The sequence below is a fragment of the Triticum urartu genome, chromosome 3A (assembly GCF_056163025.1).
Source record: "Triticum urartu cultivar PI428250 chromosome 3A, HENAU_Tu73, whole genome shotgun sequence".
Classification (NCBI taxonomy): Eukaryota; Viridiplantae; Streptophyta; class Magnoliopsida; order Poales; family Poaceae; genus Triticum; species Triticum urartu.
The window spans coordinates 673,150,467-673,170,233 of record NC_141875.1 but is presented as its reverse complement, the minus strand read 5'-3'; the positions used below and the strand labels follow the sequence as shown (position 1 = coordinate 673,170,233).

At 54.3% G+C, this 19,767-nt stretch overlaps 1 pseudogene; it reads left to right on the top strand.

Moving 5' to 3' along the window:
* Positions 1–17,464: 17,464 nt before the first annotated feature.
* The window catches only part of LOC147981374 (uncharacterized), a 37,091-nt pseudogene continuing 34,788 nt past the window's right edge, over positions 17,465–19,767 (top strand).

Sequence of the window (19,767 nt, the reverse complement as noted above, 5' to 3'; positions counted from 1 at the left end):
CGCTTAAACACCACCGAAGTCCCTCTGCTTCTCGAGGCGCACGACGTTGGTGATGCAGGGTGCAACCGCCCGCAGAGCCCGCTCCCGGTCGACGGGAGCCAGCTCGTCAAAGAAGGCGTCCAATGGCACGAATGGATTCCGGTGACGGAGCCCTGAAAGGATTCGCCCGGCAACGGCGATGGCAGCCCGCAACCCCTCCTTGTCCAGCTCAGCCCCCACCATCATGCGGAGACGGCTCAGCTCCTCGGAGATATAGGTGAAGAAGGAGACCAGGTCAGGAAGCCGCAGCTCGTTGAAGTCGACCGGGTGGTCGAACGGGTTTAGCCCGACGGCCGGCATTGTCGCGCTGGCACGACGGTAGGTAGCATGCAGCCGCAACACGTGCGTGGCAACTTGGTTCACCAAGTGGCTGAGGCGATCCTGGACCTTGTCACGATCGGCCCGCTCGCGCTCCAGCGGCTCCCCTGACGGCCTATCATATCTCCCGCTTTCTGCAGCAACGCCGCCGACGCCTCGAGCATCTTTGTGGTGGACGCCTGCCGCTTTTGAAGCTCCGTGAACTCCCGCACATAACGGAGGAGCATGGCACTCCTCTCCTCCTTGAGCTCACGGAGCTCCACGTCCTTGGCCCTGAGCTCCGCATCCTTGGCATGGAGCTCCTGTGTCAGGAGCCTCACCTCGGACTCCGTGATCTGTTGTGCCACCATGGCACCAGGTAGAAGCAATGGGTAGAGGAAGCAAAGGGGGCGAAACGGTTGAAAGGCAATGCAATCTACGGGAAGGCGGAGGGAGCGGGGAATCTTTTGGTTTTCACCACGGTAAAACACCAGTCGACGACTTCTCACATCAGGGAGCAGTGGGTATAGGCGGAGTCATCGTGACTAATTGCTGCCGCGCCTGCTCCCGTCAATCAAAAAAATAAAAATCCTGCCGCGCCTGCTCTCGTCAATCAAATATTTAAAATCCTGCCACACCCAAACAGCAGAGCAACGCCGCGGTGGATATTTAAATTTATCTGCCAGCAAGTAGATAAAAAAAGGGGTGAAAAAACAAATGTGGCGGCAGCCTAGCTAATCGGTCGAATTAGCCCAACTAACTAGCCACTGTGCTTCACTGATGTACTCGGCGGGAAAGGTGGTCTTTCATGATTTGACGACTCATTTACTTGCTTCGGCGCTACGACCGAGGAGGACCCAGAAAACGCGCGGTAGGGCATCCCATGTCAGGAAGAATATATGCATGCACCACCCAGGAGGACCCCGAAACCACGCGGTAGGGTGTGCCACGTCTCGGCACGGAGGAAAAATGTGCGTGTAAAACTATACTGTATCAGACGTAGTACCTATGGTTCGACCTCGGGACCCAGCCAGTCGGTTGAAAACACCCCACTAGCCACACAGCTTCATCATGCAAACGTGGCACGAAGGATAGATGTGGTTAGCTCCGTCTCGACCAGCCACAACGTCTCTTGTTCTAGGCGATTCTTCTATTTTCCAAGTTTTTTTAGTTGTAATAACACCACGGCAAGCTAGCGCCGCTCTTCGTGTGTGCCCGTGCAAAGGTTAGACGATGGAGAGAAGAGAGATTGAGATCGCAGACCTGGGACCCACCAGTAAGTGAGATAACGGTCATGCACGTGTTGACGAGGCACTCCCTCTACTCTGCTCAATGCAAGTACTGTATAAAATCAAGTTATGGGACAAAGCCAACAACCGTTCGTTTTTTCAGGCTATCGACTTACGCTTTGTAGTCCAGGTTGCCAGTTCGAATCTTGTCTTTCAGATTTGTTAGTTTTAGGTCCAAATTTGATTAATGACAAGTGGGACCCCCGTGTGTTGTTCCGATATTTTAGTGTAGGATTGTTTTTTTGAACAAACACTTTGCGCGGTTAGACAAGTAACAGCATGATTTACACGTTTTTTGCAAGTTTACAAACAAAAATGGCAGCGGCATAGAATATCACATCCACCCCGCAGCTTAGATACTATGGTGATACGAGTTTTTACACCGTTGGAAGTGAGATCCAATGGCTTGGGAGTAGTCTTTGTAATTATGCACAATTTCCAAACTCTCCAAAGGTTTTTTTGCAAATAAAACATTCAGGCCTTGTGTGTGCCGCTGCATCTTCGATCCAACGGCTCCCCGGTGCTCATATTAGGTGCTCCCCGTAGCTTAATTACCCGCTACGGTGATTGGAGTAGTTGTGGGCTGAATGCTACGATAATATAATCTAAACCGACCGGAATAAATGCCTACACAAATTAATCCAAGGTTGGAGTGCCCATCGCAATGTAAATAGCTCTGGCTTTGCGAGGGATGGAGAGGTAGTAGCTTCAACGCGTGGAAGATACGGTGTGAGAAAGCGAGGTCAATCGAGAGACATATAGATAGAGAGACAAAGTGAGTGTGGTCCGACATTCATTGAACAAATATATATGCTCTGGAGAGATATTATCCGATTGAGATTTTTGGCAAGGGTGAGGGCTGTAAGATAGAGCTTGAGAGATGATCCAGTCACAGACGTGTAGATATATTTTGTGCGTGGGAGGAAGCAAGGTCAATCGATCACATAGGGTCGCCGTGCGATCGTAAGAGTGAGACGGGTTGGAGAGAGTGACCTAGATAGACGATGTGCGTGAGAGAGTATACAATGTGAATAGGTCGAACTGGGCTCAAACATGGTGATATATCGTTTTTGTCCGAGAAAGAGCGAGGTCAATCGAGACATACGGAGAGAGAGAGAGAGAGTTTGAGTGAGCATGGCCCACCATGAGGTCGAAAGAGTGGTGGCGGCTTGGATGGACTGACCTAGATAGACAATCTGCGTGAGAGAGTATAGAGTGTGTCGATCGAGGCCCGAACAGGGAGATATATCATTTGTGTGTGTGAAAGAAAACGAGGTTAAACGAGACTCAGATAAAGAGAGCGAGATTGAGCTAGTGTGGCCCGCCGTGCGGAAGAAAGAGTGAGACAGTCTCGAGGGAGTGACCTAGATATATAACGTGCGTGCGTGCGCATGCATGAGAGGTTGGGGGGCTAGATAGGCAATGCATGTATTTAGCGCGAGAGGGTGAGAGGGAGAGGGGGAGAGAGAGAGAGAGCTCGGCATGGGGTGCAATGGTGGGTGTGTGAGGTAAATACATTTGGTAACAGAGTGGAAAAAGGGGTTGTGTAGTTGAGAGACTTAGAGATCGAAACATGGAGAGAAGGAATGAACGTGTGTTGGAAACCGATAGCTTCCTAAGGTGGTTAGGAGAGGAAGATTGACCGATACAGGAAGTATGTAGCGTTTGTGCAGGGGGGGGCTAAAAACAACATTTGAATGTACATAGTACGAGACTTAATATCGATGTTTCAATTCGGTGTACACTGTAAGATTTGAACTGAGGACCGGGCATACGGGTAATTATTTCGAATTCGTGCCATACTAAGTTTCAAAAAGTTGACATTGACTCAGTTTGTTGTGCTATTTTGTAGGTCATATGTTTGAATCCATCCAAAAGTTTTATCACTACCATGGTGTTCATCATATACATATGAATTTGTATTAAAAAAGTAGCGTGGATACAGTGAAATGCGAAATCCACGTAGAATTGGAGATCGCTACGTGACACACACTCTAATTCAAATAACTAACTACGTGACACACACTCTAATTCAAACAACTAATTATGTGACACACACTCTAATCCACGTTAGCGTGGGTACCGTTTCGATTTCTTTTCCAAATAACTCCTCATTAATTAATTTATAGTACTCCCTCTGTGCACTTTTATAAGACCTTGAAGACATTTCAGACAATGTGCAAAACAGTTCATTTTAAGTTGTCTGAAACGACTTACAAAAGTGAATGGATGGAGTATCTCGTTTCGAATGACTAATTATCGTAAGGAAAACACGGGCATGGTAATACATATAGATTCGTTTGCATTCTCAAATGTAGGCGCACCAGGCAAACCAGGGTCGTGTCGGGGTGGACGCTGCTTCGGTGCCTTAAAGGCAACTGCCTTTGGGTCACTGACATGTGGGCCAGCCACCTGTTGGGCCCATATGTCATGGACACAAAGGCAGGTGCCTTAAGGCACCGAAGCATAGTCCTGTCGGGATGGTTGCTGTGTCGGACGGACGCGTAGCACCCAGCCACCCACCCCCTCCCCCCAAAAAAAAGGACGACGACAATATAAGTTCGCGCTTCCATGTTTCGGATTGAAATATCTGGCGGCCCCAATTCCAGCCCTACAAAATCTCTCTTCTCCACCGTCCCCTTCCGCGCCCAGATTGCTCAAATCCCTAATTCACCGCCAACCCTTGAATCGCCCCTCGTCTCGTCTCTTTCCCCACCGTTCCCCACCTCTGTGCCGGACGACGACGACGAAGACGATGGTCGCGCTTCACCACCGCACCGGAGCTACCTCATCTATGCCCTCGTCCATCGCACCGGGTGGTCCACCGACAACGTTGGCCGCCACAACCGACGTGCCTCACAGACACCGAGTTCCACCGCATCAGGTGCGCTTCACCGACGCCGTCTCCCAGCTCACCGGGGCTACTTCACCGAGCACATCATCGCACCTCCGCCCCCCGAAGCCGTTGGGGCTTCACCAACGGTCTCGTCCACCAGATCGTAGTGCTCCACTGCCACTCAAGATCTGCATCCGTGCACGGCCAGCCAACGCCAGCGCATCACCCTCAACGGCTCTGAAGTGACCCGCACTCTAGCTAGGCGAGCATGCCCAAACGCCGTCCCGAACTAGGTATCCACACATCACTCCCTTGTGCACTGTTCCGATGATGTTTGGATATCCTTTCACTACTCTCTTAGCTTACACGCCTATGCAACTCTGACCTTAACTCTTATTTCCTCTGGAGATATCATCTGAAACAAGCAAATCCATATTTTAGCGAAGCATGACGGCGCTACGTGATGTGGTACACATCCTGCACACCCGTATAACCTTGTAAATATCTGTCCTCCGGTACAACATCAAGGTCGATTCCTCTTATTTGATCAACCGTTCGCCGTGTCAAAAATGCAGAGGGGGATGCAAGGAGCACAAGGCCTGCACATCCAAGCAAGTGGTAACATGGACTTGTACATGGAACATCCCAAGTGCAAGCAGAGCTACAGTGAGCCTGTACAACGAGCTAGCGCAAGTCCCTGCATTTCATTTAATTCGTATTGGCATTCGTGTATGATTTGTGTGCAGTGGCTGATCCACGAATTCGAGTTACCAGGGGCGAACATTTAACTTAAAAAATACGAAGGCACTTGCACTCCGGAAATCAACATAACTTGAGAAATGTGAAGCTACATGCACTTTGAAAACCAGCTAATGATCCAAAGTAGTTCAGATTATAAACACTAAATGATGCAAGCACCAAAAAACACAAAATGCAACATGGTGTACAAGGACTACAAACATGGTCTGTACCTGCTTGAATTATTCGTTCTCTGGCTGAAAATATCGAAGTGTAATTGCACGTATAACCAGTGCGCAAACTGCATATCAATATATCTATCCTGCACAAGTATGCCAATAGTTTCAAACAACAGATTAGAAAAGTATTTATGCTATGTTGTGATGATACGGGAACTTTCTGGTAAATGGCCTCGACATTTCCTCAAGCTATGAAAATGCACTATAATTTGCTTGTCATCAATGCCTGCAAATCTCTGTCTCTCTCAACATAGTAGAACGTCATTAGACACTATATCCTTCAATGAGCTTGCAAAATGCTTGCATTAGATCCCTCATTAGACACTATATGTTCATCACCAGGAGCATGTAAAATGTCTGCATCAAATCCTTCATTAGCAGTCTGTTCATTAGACACTTCAAGCTCAAGAACAACATGAGCTTGTATGTTTGCACCGGAAACTTGATTAGATACATCAGATTCAGTCAGTTCAGTATTGATTGGGGGAGTTATAAAATACGTAGAAATTGGTTTCATTTTCTCATAGATTCCCTACATACAAGCAATTTTACAACACCGTCAGGTTTAACTATTGGCCAGAAATTGAAGAGTTGAATTAGATATAATCAGGGATGTGATGTACCTTCTCGTTGTGCATGCTACTCTTGCAAGCTGCGACTGTCCATTTGCGCAAGCTCGATGCCATGCCCGTGCTGCCGCCGCTGCCTCCCACGCAGGCTACACCCAGGGTTGGATCTTCATCTTCTTATCCTTCCGTTCACTTGAAGCCCGGCGATTGCCCTCCAACGAGGCCGCGAGGAAGTGCTGTGTCGGTCTGTCCAGCAGCGGCTAGGTTAGGAGCGAACCAGACTGGAGGCTGGAGCGAATGAATTGGGACTTTTCCTGCTGTCGATCGATATGGGAGGCGCTCGTTTGGGCCGCGAGCCTGCTATAGGGCCTGCCTTGCACTTATGTTATTGGCCCATTCAAATTGAAACATTTTTCTTCATTTTTTACATTGTCTGCTCGTGCGTTGGGACGAACAAAACTAGCGTGGGCCAACCTGGACGACTCAAACTAGGTACACACTTTCCAGCCACCTGAGGCGGCCGCCCATACCAGCCCCTATGGTGGCGTCGCCCCTTTTTGTGTGTATGATTGGATAGTGAAAAATATTCCAGTGGCGCTTTTGATTTACCCACAGAATGGTTGAATTGCTTGTTTCTATGAACTGAGTTCGCCAATAATGTGTAGGATGCCGGTCTTTTCATTCTATTGTAGATTGCTTAGATTCGATATGCCAAAAGTAATCGCATTAAATATACAGTAAAAGCCAGTGTGATGTGTTTGGCTACAACTAGTCTGACTACACGTCCTCATATAACATATCAAGGACGCACCATCTTACCAGATTAACCATTCGACTTACCCATTGTCGGTGTACTAGAGTAGGGGTACCCTAGTATCCCGAACTTGTGCACGGGCAGTCGCAGCACCCCGCGGCAAGACTTGCCAGGTGACCGCCAAGGTCCTCCGTGGTTCCTTTGGAGCCATTCAAGGACAAAGTATCCAAGCCAAGGAGACAAGACCCCGGCAAGAGGAGCTTGCCGGGAAGGCCAACAAAAGCATCTCAAGACCCCAGCAAGAGGAGCTTGCCGGGAAGGCCAACCAAGGCACTTCAAGGAACTTGCCGCGACGCGCCACGCGTCCCGGCAAGGCCCGGTGAGCGACAAGTTCCCGGACGCGACAAGACAACGACCGCGGCAAGGCGCTTGCCGCGGCAAGCTACCACTCTGTGACCGCGCTCCAGCACATCCACCAACGTGTCGCTCTGGGACCCTTCCAGGCGTACGTGGCGGGGGGCTGTGCAGCCAGCAGTGCACGGTGGCGAGCGGCCCTGACAAGATTGCCATCGTGGCGGGCGGTGGCGCTCCTGACGGTCCCTTTTGCACTTTTTAGGCGACGCAGACGGGCATCTAATGCCCTTGTCCCCTGCCGTCAGGGTTAGGTATGATACACTGTAGCAGGTAGCTGTACCTACCGCAGCACCTTTCCATTTTTACCCTTTGTCTCCGTTGCCACTTGTCGGTGACCCCTTGAGCATATAAAAGGAGGCCCATGTGCAACGTAGAGAGGGGTTGGGGGGTTCGGAGAAACAGAACACTCACGCTCGGTCTCGTTAGCTACTGGGGTGTACTGTAGCACTCCGCGCTCCCGAGCAAGAACTCAATACAAACCACAAAGCAGGAGTAGGGTTTTACGCATCCGTGCGGCCCGAACCTAGGTAAACCGCTCGTGTGCTTCGCCTCGATCCGCTCTTCGTGCGACCTCCGCCCCCGCCGAACCGAAAGGGACTCGGCCCGCCGGTCCCATAGGTGCTCGTGGATCAGTACCCCAGCATCTTTGGCGCTCCAGGTAGGGGGCGTCGAGGTTGTGTGAACCAGATCCGGTGTTCACGCGAGCTAGATCTTCATCATCTTCATCGACATGCCGCCGAAGAAGAAGTCTTCGGAGGCGGCTGCTCCGTCCGCCCTGCTACCACCGGAGCAAACGGCTGATGGGGCGGACGCCGGCGGAAGAACGGGCATCGACGAGGGAGCTCACGGTGCTGCCAGGTCCAAGGACAAGGCTGCGCTGCCCATCGGCGGCGTAGCCGGCTCCCACAACGACCGGGCGCACTCCAAGAGCTCGGCGTCCGTACATGCACCGCGCCCATCTCAGGAGGCGCGGGACCGGCAGCGTCATGGTACTCACGGTACCATGCGTTTGCTGGACCAAGATCGAGCTGGTGGATCTCGGAGTGCTCAAGACCAGCATGCACACCAACATGCTGGCACGAGCGAGGCACGGTCGCTTGGACGGGATACTGCTCCTTCTAACATAGTTAGAAGTCCGAGCATATCCCGCTCCTCGCATCGTTCGCCACCACCACCCGCCACTGCAGCAGAAGCTTTGGCGCGAGCTCAACTGCTCCTGGACTACCCTCCAACAGCAGACAAGATCGACGACTGGAGGGCCACCATCCAGAGTCTCATCGGCTTCACCAACGGCGACACTCAACGGCAGCCGAGCACGTCGCAGCCACGGCAAGTCAGCCAGACACGAGCCGGTGGCGACAAGACCGGTGGGGGTGCAACTACTGTGCACTCTCCACCCTGAAGGCCAAGATCGCCGACTCGCCGGATCCACCTCGACAGCGATTCCACCGCATCATCAGATCCACGAGCTCGTCGCGATCAGCGCGAAGTTCTTCACGAACGACAGCAAGAAGACGCTCGTACTCGCATCGAGCGCCGAAGAGAAGCGCGACGTCAATCAGACCGGCGCGCTAGGCCCTCTGTCGACATGCATGCGCCAGGGGAACCAGGCGACTTGCCGTACGCGGTAGGTTGCCCTGCGTTCACTCGTGAGCTGCGGCAAGTCCAGTGGCCCAGCATGAAGAATTTCAAGCCAGACGTACCAGAGAAGTACGACGGCAAGTCGCATCCGTCGGAGTTCCTCAGCATCTACACCATCGCGGTGCAGGCTGCTGGGGGGCGGGACGACAAGATCCTTGCCAACTACTTCCCGCTGGTGCTCAAGCCCAACGTCAGGTCCTGGCTCATGCACTTGCCGGACAACTCCATATCCTCCTGGGCAGACCTATGCCATCAGTTTGTCGGTGCCTTTACAGGCGGCCACAAACCTCATGGCCAAGAGAGTGACCTTCATCTGCTCGCCCAGAAGGAAGGAGAGCCCCTGCGCAAGTACATTCAGAGATTCAGCCGTGTACAGCACAACATCCCAGATGTCCACCCTGCCGCGGTCATCAGCGCGTTCCATCAGAACATGCATAACCGCAGGATGCGGGAGGAGATGGCGATGTGCAAGATCAGAGACGTTAGTGAGCTGTATGCCCTGGCCGACAAGTGTGCACGTGCTGAGGAAGGGAGGAAACTCCCTGGAGAGAATGCAGGAGCAGGAGGATCTGACAGCGAGGATGCTGCCCCGGCAAAGAAAAACCGGCGGCGGAACAGGAAGAAGAAAGGCAAAGATGTGCTAGTCGTTGAGCAGTCCGGCAACGAAGGTGGCGCCAAGAAAGCCAAAGTTGGTAGCTCCGGCAAGGAGATTGCCGCATGCACCAACTGCCAGGCTGTGGCGGTCGCCGACAAGTAGGACGGCACCGACAAGCAGTACTGCAAGATCCACCGCACCAAGGGCCATGACCTCCAGAGCTGCAAGAAGGTCGAGCAGCTTGTCCAGCAACAAAAGGCTGAGTATGAGCGACGAGACAAGGAGAGGGCCCAAGGAGGCGCTGGACAATCTGGCAAGAAGCGCGCCGGCCGGGGAGGACGCCGCGGCAAGGCCAAGCAGCGGCAAGGAGACAGACCTCCCCGCGGCCGCGATAAGGATGAAGATGACGACGACGACGAAGACATGGATGATGTCGAGACCAGCGAGCAGGAGTTCCAGAAAGCCACAGAGGTCTTGTGCGTTGACGGCGGTGCTTCTCTACATACTTCGCACCGCCAACTCAAGCAGTGGGTGCGGGAAGTCAATGCAGCGGAACCACCTGTCGAGTCACGCAAGCTTCTGAAATGGTCCAGCATGCCTATCATCTTTGATATTGAGGACCACCCTGATCACACAACTGCGGTCGGGTGCTTGCCGATGTTGGTTTCACCAACTATCCGCAACCTCAAGGTCACTAAGATGCTAGTTGACGGCGGGGCTGGCTTGAACCTGATCTCCTCCGCTGTACTCCAGAAACTCCAGATCCCTGACAGCGAGCTTGAAGAGACCGGCACATTCCAAGGAATCAACCCGGGAAGGAGCAAGCCGAAGGGGAAGGTCACGTTGCCAGTAACATTTGGCAGCGAGCTGAACTTCAGGACTGAGAGGGTCACTTTTGACGTTGCTGATTTTCCATTGCCTTACAATGGGATAATCGGCCGTCCAGCACTCGCCAAGTTCATGGCAGCCTCTCACTACGCATACAACATGCTGAAGATGCCAGGCCCGATAAGCGTCATCTCTGTCCCCGGCGACAAGAAGGATGCTCTTATCTGCACCGACAAGATCTACCGGGAAGCGGCAGCCGCAACAGACCGCAAGTCACTTGCCGTTGAAGCTCCCGGGGGGAAGAAGAAGACCAAGTCCGGCAAGAGTTCTGATGCCCACTCCGGCAAGCGCACCTCTTCGGAGTGCTGCGCCGCCGTCGAGGACGCACCATCGAGCTCCACCGGCAAGTGTAAGAAGACAATGGCAGCTCCGCCAGAGACCAAGAAGGTGTCCGCCAAGGAGGACGGCACTGGTGGTACCTTCACCATCAGTGCCACTCTAGACCCTAAATAGGAAAGCGCGCTCATTGCTTTCCTGCGGGCGAATGTCGACGTGTTTGCGTGGCAACCGTCTGACATCCCCGGTGTTCCCAGGAAAGTAATTGAGCACCATCTTGCCGTTTGTCCTCATGCACGGCCCGTCAAGCAGAAAGTCAGGAAGCAAGCAGTGGAGCGCCAAGAATTCATTGCAAAAGAGATCAAGAAGTTGGAAGCGGCAGGCCTTGTCAAAGGAGTGCTCCATCCTACGTGGTTGGCCAATCCTGTAGTCGTGCGCAAGGCGAACGGGAAATGGAGACTTTGTATCGATTTTACCGATGTTAACAAAGCTTGTCCCAAAGACCCATTTCCTTTGCCGCGCATTGACCAGATTGTTGACTCCACAGCCGGATGTGATTTGCTTTCATTTCTTGACGCATACTCAGGATACCATCAGATCTTCATGGCGGAAGAGGATGAGGAAAAGACCGCATTCATTACTCCATGTGGCACGTACTGTTTCATACGGATGCCTTTCGGATTAAAAAATGCTGGTTCAACATTTGCAAGGGTAGTCCAAGTCGCTCTTGAGCCACAAATACACAGAAATGTGGAAGCCTACATGGATGACATAGTGGTCAAGAGCAAGGACAAGGCAACTCTGATCCAAGATTTAGACGAGACCTTTGCAAATCTGCGCAAGATCAGCCTCAAGCTCAACCTAGAGAAGTGTGTGTTTGGAGTCCCCTCCGGCAAGCTTCTCGGGTTCTTCGTGTCTCAGCGGGGAATTGAAGCCAATGCCGACAAGATCAAGGCCATTGAGCAGATTGAAGCACCAAAGCGCGTCAAGGATGTACAAAGACTTGCCGGTTGCGTGGCTGCTCTCAGCAGGTTTATCTCTAGGTCTGCTGAGCGCGCCCTGCCGTTTTTCAGAATATTGAAAAAGGCAGGTCCAATGAAATGGACTCCGGAAGCGGAGGCTGCGCTGCAAGACCTGAAGAGATACCTGTCCTCCGCTCCAACACTTGTCGCACCTAAGCCACAAGAGAAGTTGCTGCTGTATATAGCGGCAACCAATCAAGTGGTTAGTGCTGCGTTAGTGGCAGAGAGGGAGGCAGATGATGAGCCAGCAACCATGGCAGGCGCATCCAGCGACAAGCGGGGGGCTTCCCCGACAAGCTCTGGTCCCGACAAGGATGGATCTGCGCAGACGCGCGAGGAGATACAGAAGAAAATGGTACAGCGCCCAGTTTACTTTGTCAGTTCCCTTCTGCAGGGGGCTAGGTCAAGGTACTCTGGCGTGCAGAAATTGCTTTTCGGCCTTCTCATGGCCTCGAGAAAGCTGCGCCATTACTTCCAAGCACATGAGATCACAGTTGTCACTCGCTTTCCGCTGAAGAGGATACTACAGAATCCAGAAGCGACAGGCAGGATTGTTGAGTGGGCACTAGAACTGTCAAGTTTTGGCCTTAAGTTTGAGAGTACTTCAACTATCCAAAGCAGAGCATTGGCAAAATTCATAGCAGAATGGACGCCAACACCAGATGAAGAAATTCCAGAAACGAGCATCCCTGTCGACAAAGCAAGCAAAGAGTGGCTGATGTACTTTGATGGTGCCTTTTCGCTGCAAGGCGCCGGCGCTGGCGTGCTGCTTGTCGCACCCACCGGAGAGCACCTCAAGTACGTAGTCCAGATGCACTTTCCCAAGGAGCAAGCAACAAATAATACTGCAGAGTATGAAGGCTTGCTTGCCGGTCTCAGGATCACAGCAGACCTTGGGATCAAGAGGCTCATTGTCAGGGGTGACTCGCAGCTTGTCGTCCGCCAAGTGAATAAGAGCTATCAGAGTCCGTTGATGGAAGCCTATGTCGACGAAGTGAGAAAGCTAGAAGAGCACTTTGAAGGCCTACAGATGGAGCATGTTCCAAGAGCTCAGAACGCCATCGCCGATGGCCTGTCAAAGTGCGCCGCACTTAAGTTACCTGTGGAACCAGGGATCTTTGTGCTCAAGCTGACTCAACCGTCTGTAACACCATCAAGCGGACAGAGCAAGAAGAGGAAGTTGATTTCTGGTGACTATTTTCCGGCAGAGCTTCCCGAAGCCGCCGCCAAGAAGGTCCCCAAGATCAACGCCAAGACCGCTGAGGAGCAATATGCTCCGGCAAGCCCTAGGGTTTGTTCCGTTGAAGCAGAAGCTCCCGACAAGTTTTGCTCCAGCAAGCTTGCCGGGGAACGTCAAGCTCCGGTAGATTCGCAGGTTCTCGCCATAGAAGCGGATGTTTCCGCAGCAGCAGATTTGCCTTTAGTCCTTGTTGTCGAGCCGCAAGCTCCAGCATGGGCGCAGCAGATTGTCCGTTTCCTTCAGACAGGAGAACTTCCCGAAGAGCAAGAAGAAGCGGAAAGAGTAGCTTGACAGTCAAGTATGTACCAGTTTGTCGACAAGACACTATACAGAAGAAGACTCAACGGTGTGAAATTGAATTGTATTCACCGGGAAGTCGGACAAAAGCTGTTGGCAGAGATACATGGAGGCATATGTGGACACCACATTGGCGCAAGAGCACTTGTCGGCAAAGCATTCCGGCAAGGTTTCTTTTGGCCGACAGCCCTCCAGGATGCAACTGCACAAGTAACCAAGTGTGAAGCGTGCCAGTTCCATTCCAAGCAGATACACCAACCAGCTCAAGCTCTCCAGACGATCCCTTTATCCTGGCCATTTTTGGTCTGGGGGCTCGACATCCTCGGCCCCTTTCCCCGAGCAGCCGGGGGCTTTGAGTACTTGTACGTTGCAATCGACAAGTTCACAAAGTGGTCGGAAGTGGAACCAGTGAGGAAGGTGACAGCACAGTCAGCAGTCAAGTTCTTCAGGTCGATTGTTTGCCGCTTCGGGATCCCTAACAGGATAATCACCAACAACGGTACGCAATTCACGAGCCGCACCTTCATGCAGTACGTCCAAGATCTTGGCGCCAAGGTCTGCTTCGCTTCTGTTGCTCACCCGAGAAGCAACGGTCAAGCAGAGAGGGCAAATGCTGAAGTGCTGCGTGGGCTCAAGACCAGAACTTTCGACAGGCTGCACAAGTGCGGAAGAAACTGGATCGAGGAGCTGCCGGTGGTTCTTTGGTCGATCAGGACGACGCCAAATCGAGCCACTGGCCAGACACCTTTCGCTCTAGTATATGGAGCAGAGGCAGTTCTCCCCACGGAACTCGTATACGGGTCACCTCGAGTGCTCGCCTATGATGAGCTTGAGCAAGAGCAGCTGCAACAAGATGACGCGCTACTCCTTGAGGAAGACCGTCTTCAGGCTGCTGTGCGAGCTGCTCACTACCAGCAAGCTTTGCGCCGCTACCATAGCCGCAAAGTTAATGCCAGAAGTCTCGAGGAAGGCGACCTTGTTCTTTGGCGTGTTCGGTCCGCCAAGAATTCCAACAAGTTGACGCCGAAGTGGGAAGGCCCTTACCGGGTGAAACGAGTCACTAGGCCTGGCGCTGTCCGCCTTGAGACCGAAGATGCCATTCCGGCGAGCAACTCCTGAAATATTGAGCATCTTCGTAAGTTTTACCCGTAAGGCGCGGTTGCCGGAACCTGTTCCGGCAACCACCTTTTGTACAAGTCTTGCCGCTGTTGCATGTAATCCTTTGTACAAAGCCGGGCGCAGACCCCGTGCATAAGTAAAGCTCATGTGCACCGCACATCTTGTCAATTTCATGCTTTCTATTTTTTGCATGTGTTATCTGACACTTTGTGCAGCACCTACTCCCCGGTAAGCAATAACGAGCCGTAAGGCTCCATATCTTTATTTTCTCTACTTTCTTTTTTCTCAAGGAAAGGAAGGTTCCCTCGCCCACAAGTTTGCCGGGGGGGAAAGGAGAAGATAATGGTATGGACCAGGCGTCAGGCGTCGTTCAAGAAAGTTTCGCCTTGCTGGGAAGCAAACAACAGAAAAGCTAAGTTGCCAAAGTTTGAGCAATCAGATTTTTAAATTTTTTAAGTTATCTCCCTTGAACGACCGCACTTTGTATGGAAAACCTGTGCGCGGAGGAACCAACTCGTAGCTAGTTGCGCCCTTACTTTGTTTCGAGTCCGCTCAACAACTTAAGTGAGCTGCAACTAGTTGCGACAAGGTTTCTTGTCGGTAGCGGCACCGCCAGCAGGCTGCTGACGTCCCGCACTCAGTGCTCGCGGCTCAGGTGCCTGCACCGGCAAGTTCCCTAAAAGCGTAGGGTAAAAAAAACATACAAAGGGAGGAATCAAGTAAAGGGAATAACATTGCAGTCATTACCCGGAATGGAGTTATATTACAAAGATAGCTTGTCGCGGCTCTAACAGATTGTTTTCATAACATGACAAACAGCGACAAGAAAAGAAGAAACGGGCGACCTAGTCTACGCGATCACCCTCGATCCTCTTGATCCCGCTCACCTTGTCCACAATGGGTGCGACAAGGGTCTTGAGCGCCTCCAGATCAGCATCCGGTGGCAGGGTCTTGAGGATGTTGGTGAGGTTGAGGCCCGGATTGCGGAAGGCCACCTTCACCAACACTTTCTGAAGAGCTCCCGTGCAGATCTTGCGTGACTCGTCGGCCAGCCGCTTTGGATCTTCTCCCGGAGCCGCTGAAGGGCCGTCGCCACGCCTTTGAAGAACAAGGTGAGCTTGGCGCTGGCTTGGAGGTTCTCATCAGAGGGATACCCAAGATCCTCCACCCCCAGCTGCGCCAGCTCCCTGTCAATATCTGCGGCAGCACTCACGAGGCTCTCCGTCCAGTGCTCCACATTTTCCCTGAAAGCATTCTGGCCGGCGACAGCACTTTCCAGCAGCACCTTGTCGGCCTTGATCTCCCCCTTCAAGGCCACCTCCTGCTCCTTGGCGCCGTCCAGCGTCTTGATCAAAGTGGTCAGCTTCAACTCAAGATCCGCGTTGGAGTCCTTGGCGGCGCTGAGCTCTTTGCCCTTCTCGGCGAGATCGGCCTCCAGCTGCGCCACCTTCGTCTCCAGCTCCTTCTTGGCGGCCTCGGCGGCTGCGGCAGCATCCTCTGCTTGCTTGAGGGCTCCGCCGAAAGTTCGCTCGCGCGCGGCAAGCTCCTCCTCGTGGGCGTCAAGATTGACCTTCCGCTGCGCCAGCTCGCCCTCCTGCGCAGACAGCTTCTCAGCGGCAAGCCGCTGTTGCTCTCTGACTTCAGCCTTCTCGAGGAGGAAGGCTTTCTGCTCTTCGGCGAGTTGCTCCCGCTCCTCCGCCAGGGACCGGAGAGCTTCCTGGTGGAGACCCCGGAGCTCCTCCGCGCGCTTCTCGATGTCTGCTCCCGCCTCCGCGACAAGCGCCTCGCGGGATTCCAGCTTGGCCTGCCGCGCGCAGTAGAGCGACAACAACTTCCGCAGCAGCCGCTCTTCCTCAGGCTCGTTGCTGCTGCTGCTCGGCGCGTCAACCAGCGTCAGCCCAGCGGAGGCGAGCACCTCCCCGTCGAAGATCTCTCCCTCGACCGGTGCCCTGGAGCTTGACGCCCAGGGGAGGTTGATGAAGACGCCATCGCCGGCCTTCAAGTAGACGCCTGGCTGGGGCTCTTCGGAGCCTGGCGCTGCGGCAGCGGCGGATGGGTCGGCGGTCGACGTAGCGCCTGGCGCTCCTGCGGCCTCAGGGCCGTCTGTGCGATCGCCAGACCCCTCGCCAGTTGCTGCGGCGGTAGCCTTGGCGGCCTCTGCACCGGCTGCTTCTTCGGTGGCAGCGACGTCGCCGGCAGCAACCTCGGTTTCCATCGGCTCCGTAGTAGATGGGTCTGACAACCGGAAAAGGGAGAAGGGTCAAGCAAAAACCCAAGAAGATCAAAAGAAGAAGAACCCAAGGGAAGTCTTGCAGCGAAAGGATTACCTGTACCGGGTTCTGCAGTCGTGGTCTCCGCCGTCGGGGGGCCGCTGGTGCTGTCCCTTGCCGGAGACTTCTCCCTTATCGGAAAGCTCTCCCTTGCCGGAGGACTCTCCCTTGGCTCCTGGTGGGGTTGCTCTGCTCCTACACAAACCAGCAGTCAGATATCAGCAAAGATAGAGTATCCATGCGCACCTCACAGCAGAAAGCGAACCATATACTTACGCTGGGGGCTGCTCTGGAGAAAAGTTGCCGGGTCCGGCAAGGTTGTCTCGGGCGCACCCCCTACTGTCGCAGTGGGTTCGTCCTCGATGACGATCACCGGGACCTTGGCTCTCTTCGCTGCTCTCTGGACCAGAGTCCTAAAGAGGAACAAGTTCAGAGTAAAGCAAATGAAATACAAGACAAACAGCAAGAATTGAAGAACTACAAGTACAACAAGAGAATCTTACTCTTCTTCTTCTTCCTCGTCGGAGCTGAACGCGGAGAAGTCGAAGTCCGGCTCACGTCCGACGCGAGGAGGCGGAGGAGTGGTTTCCCTTGGCCGCTTGGCGGGAACAGTGGCGGTGGTCTGAGACGACCCCGCTCCGGTTGCCGTCGCGGCGTGAGAAGCGACAGGAGCAGAAGCGGTGGTCCGGCTAGACCCCGCTCCAGTTGCCGTCGCAGCATGAGGTGCTCCCGCGGCAACGGTTTGCCGCGGTGGAGCATGTCACGCGGCGCGGCGAGTGTTGACCCGCCTGCCGCTCCGCTACGTCACCGGCCTTGCGGAGACGCCTTCTTGGTGGAGATGGAGGCCCTGCTTGCGGCGAGCTGTCTGAAGATGAGGTGGAAGACGAGTTGATTTCCAGCGAGCCGCTCGTATCCTTGGCGGGCTCGCTCGACCCGGCGCCATGCCCGGCAAGTTCTTTCTCGCCGACGCGCTCCTCTCGCTCGGCACGGCTTCCCGCCTCTGCTGCACCTGCCTCCTCCATGGTGAATCCAAATTCGCCCGCGGCTGCGGCTGCCGCCGCCTCTTCCAGCCTAGTGGCGATGCGTGTCATCTCCTCATCGGTGGTGTCGCGAGTAAGGCTATCCTTCTCGTCGGGGCGGATCGGCACTTCTACTAAGCCATCGAAGAATTGCTGCACGACGTCGTCTGCAGGCTCTTGCCAAGTTGGGACAATTCCATGCGAGTCGCACAGCGGCATCATTGCACGGATGCGGTCGAGCGCGGAGTTGTTGCACAGCGGAACGACACTCCCCGGCAACCTGAACACTTCGGGATGTTGGGGGTCATACTTGAACAGCTCCTGGAGCATCGCGTTGAGCTCCAGAACAGTGAAGTTGAAGTTGAGGCCCGGCCGCAGCCTCATGATATCCGCCGCATTCTTGAACTCCAGGCGGGTCTCCCTCGTTCCTGCAGGGGGGCGATGCGGCGGCAAAGGAAATCTGCGCCAACAGCGCCTACAGTGAGCCCGACAAGCCTGAGGCGTAGGATCCGGGTGACAGCAATCTTCAGCCTGTCGTCTTCCGGGGCCACGTCACTCCAGTCGCTGCCGCGTGCTACTGGGGCTTGGCGCCGGGCGGTGAATGGCTGCGGGTTCTCCTCGTCAATCCAGCACCAGTCTGCTCTCCATTCCTCCCACTTGCCGCGGAACTCTCCCTCCAGATAAGTGTCCTTCTTGCCGGCCCTTGAGATCCAGGCGATCCCGCCGGATAAAGGCCCTCCTCTCTCTACTCGGGGCATAAAGAAGTGGCAAAAAAGGGCTACATTGGGATGGACTCCGACAAAGTTTTCGCAGAGATGTGCGAAAACTGCCATCGTCAGAACGACATTGGGGGTGAAGTCAAGGAGGTGGAACCCGTAGGTGTTCATGATATCGCAGAAGAACTCAGAGAAGGGCGGGCAGAACCCACGGTAGAAGAACAAGGCGAAGAAGGGATATCCGTTTGGAGCCCTCTTCCAAGCGGTAGCTGGAAGTACCTTCGTGCGCGGATGCGCTCGCGTCTCCATCGACCAGAAGAGGTAGTAGTTCTCCCTCAGCTCCCTCGCGGCGAGCTTGGGGGGGGGGGGAAGACTGCCCGCTCCTTTCGCAGCGCCGCAAGCCGCTGCGCCTCGGTCGACTTCACAACCTTCCCCTTGTCAGCTTTTGGAGCCATGGCGGAAGTGGTGGAGGAGGTCGACGGCGTTGGTGGTGCTGGTGGCGATGGGGGGCGGAGCGCTGCTCTCTTTCGACTTTGGGAAGACAAGGGAGCGGCGGAGATTTCTGAGATTGAAGCAGCAACTGACGAATGGGCGAACTACCCCTGTTTCCTCTGCTTATAAAGAGGGAGGGGGCGGACGTTCCGCATTTCTGAATAAAGAAACCCCCCACGATCTCTCCCACGATGCCGCATTCAACGCGTGCCGTTCGGGGAGGGCGCGGTGGATGCGGAGAGAGATACGGCGTAACCTAGGCCGCGCGTGCCCGTGCCCTGTTTTGGGCCTGGCCCAACAGCGCTCGGCACCGTGTATGGCCCAGGCCCGGGGGCTCCAGTCGGTGTACTAGAGTAGGGGTACCCTAGTATCCCGAACTTGTGCATGGGCAGTCGCAGCACCCCGCGGCAAGACTTGCCAGGTGACCGCCAAGGTCCTCCGTGGTTCCTTTGGCGCCATTCAAGGACAAAGTATCCAAGCCAAGGAGACAAGACCCCGGCAAGAGGAGCTTGCCGGGAAGGCCAACAAAAGCATCTCAAGACCCCGGCAAGAGGAGCTTGCCGAGAAGGCCAACCAAGGCACTTCAAGGAACTTGCCGCGACGCGCCACGCGTCCCGGCAAGGCCCGGTGAGCGACAAGTTCCCGGACGCGACAAGACAATGACCGCGGCAAGGCGCTTGCCGCGGCAAGCTACCACTCTGTGACCGCGCTCCAGCACATCCACCAACGTGTCGCTCTGGGACCCTTCCAGGCGTACGTGGCGGGGGGCTGTGCAGCCAGCGGTGCACGGTGGCGAGCGGCGCTGACAAGATTGCCATCGTGGCGGGCGGTGGTGCCCCTAACGGTCCCTTTTGCACTTTTTAGGCGACGCAGACGGGCATTTAATGCCCTTGTCCCCTGCCGTCAGGGTTAGGTATGATACACTATAGCAGGTAGCTATACCTACCACAGCACCTTTCCATTTTTACCCTTTGTCTCCGTTGCCACCTGTCGGTGACCCCTTGAGCATATAAAAGG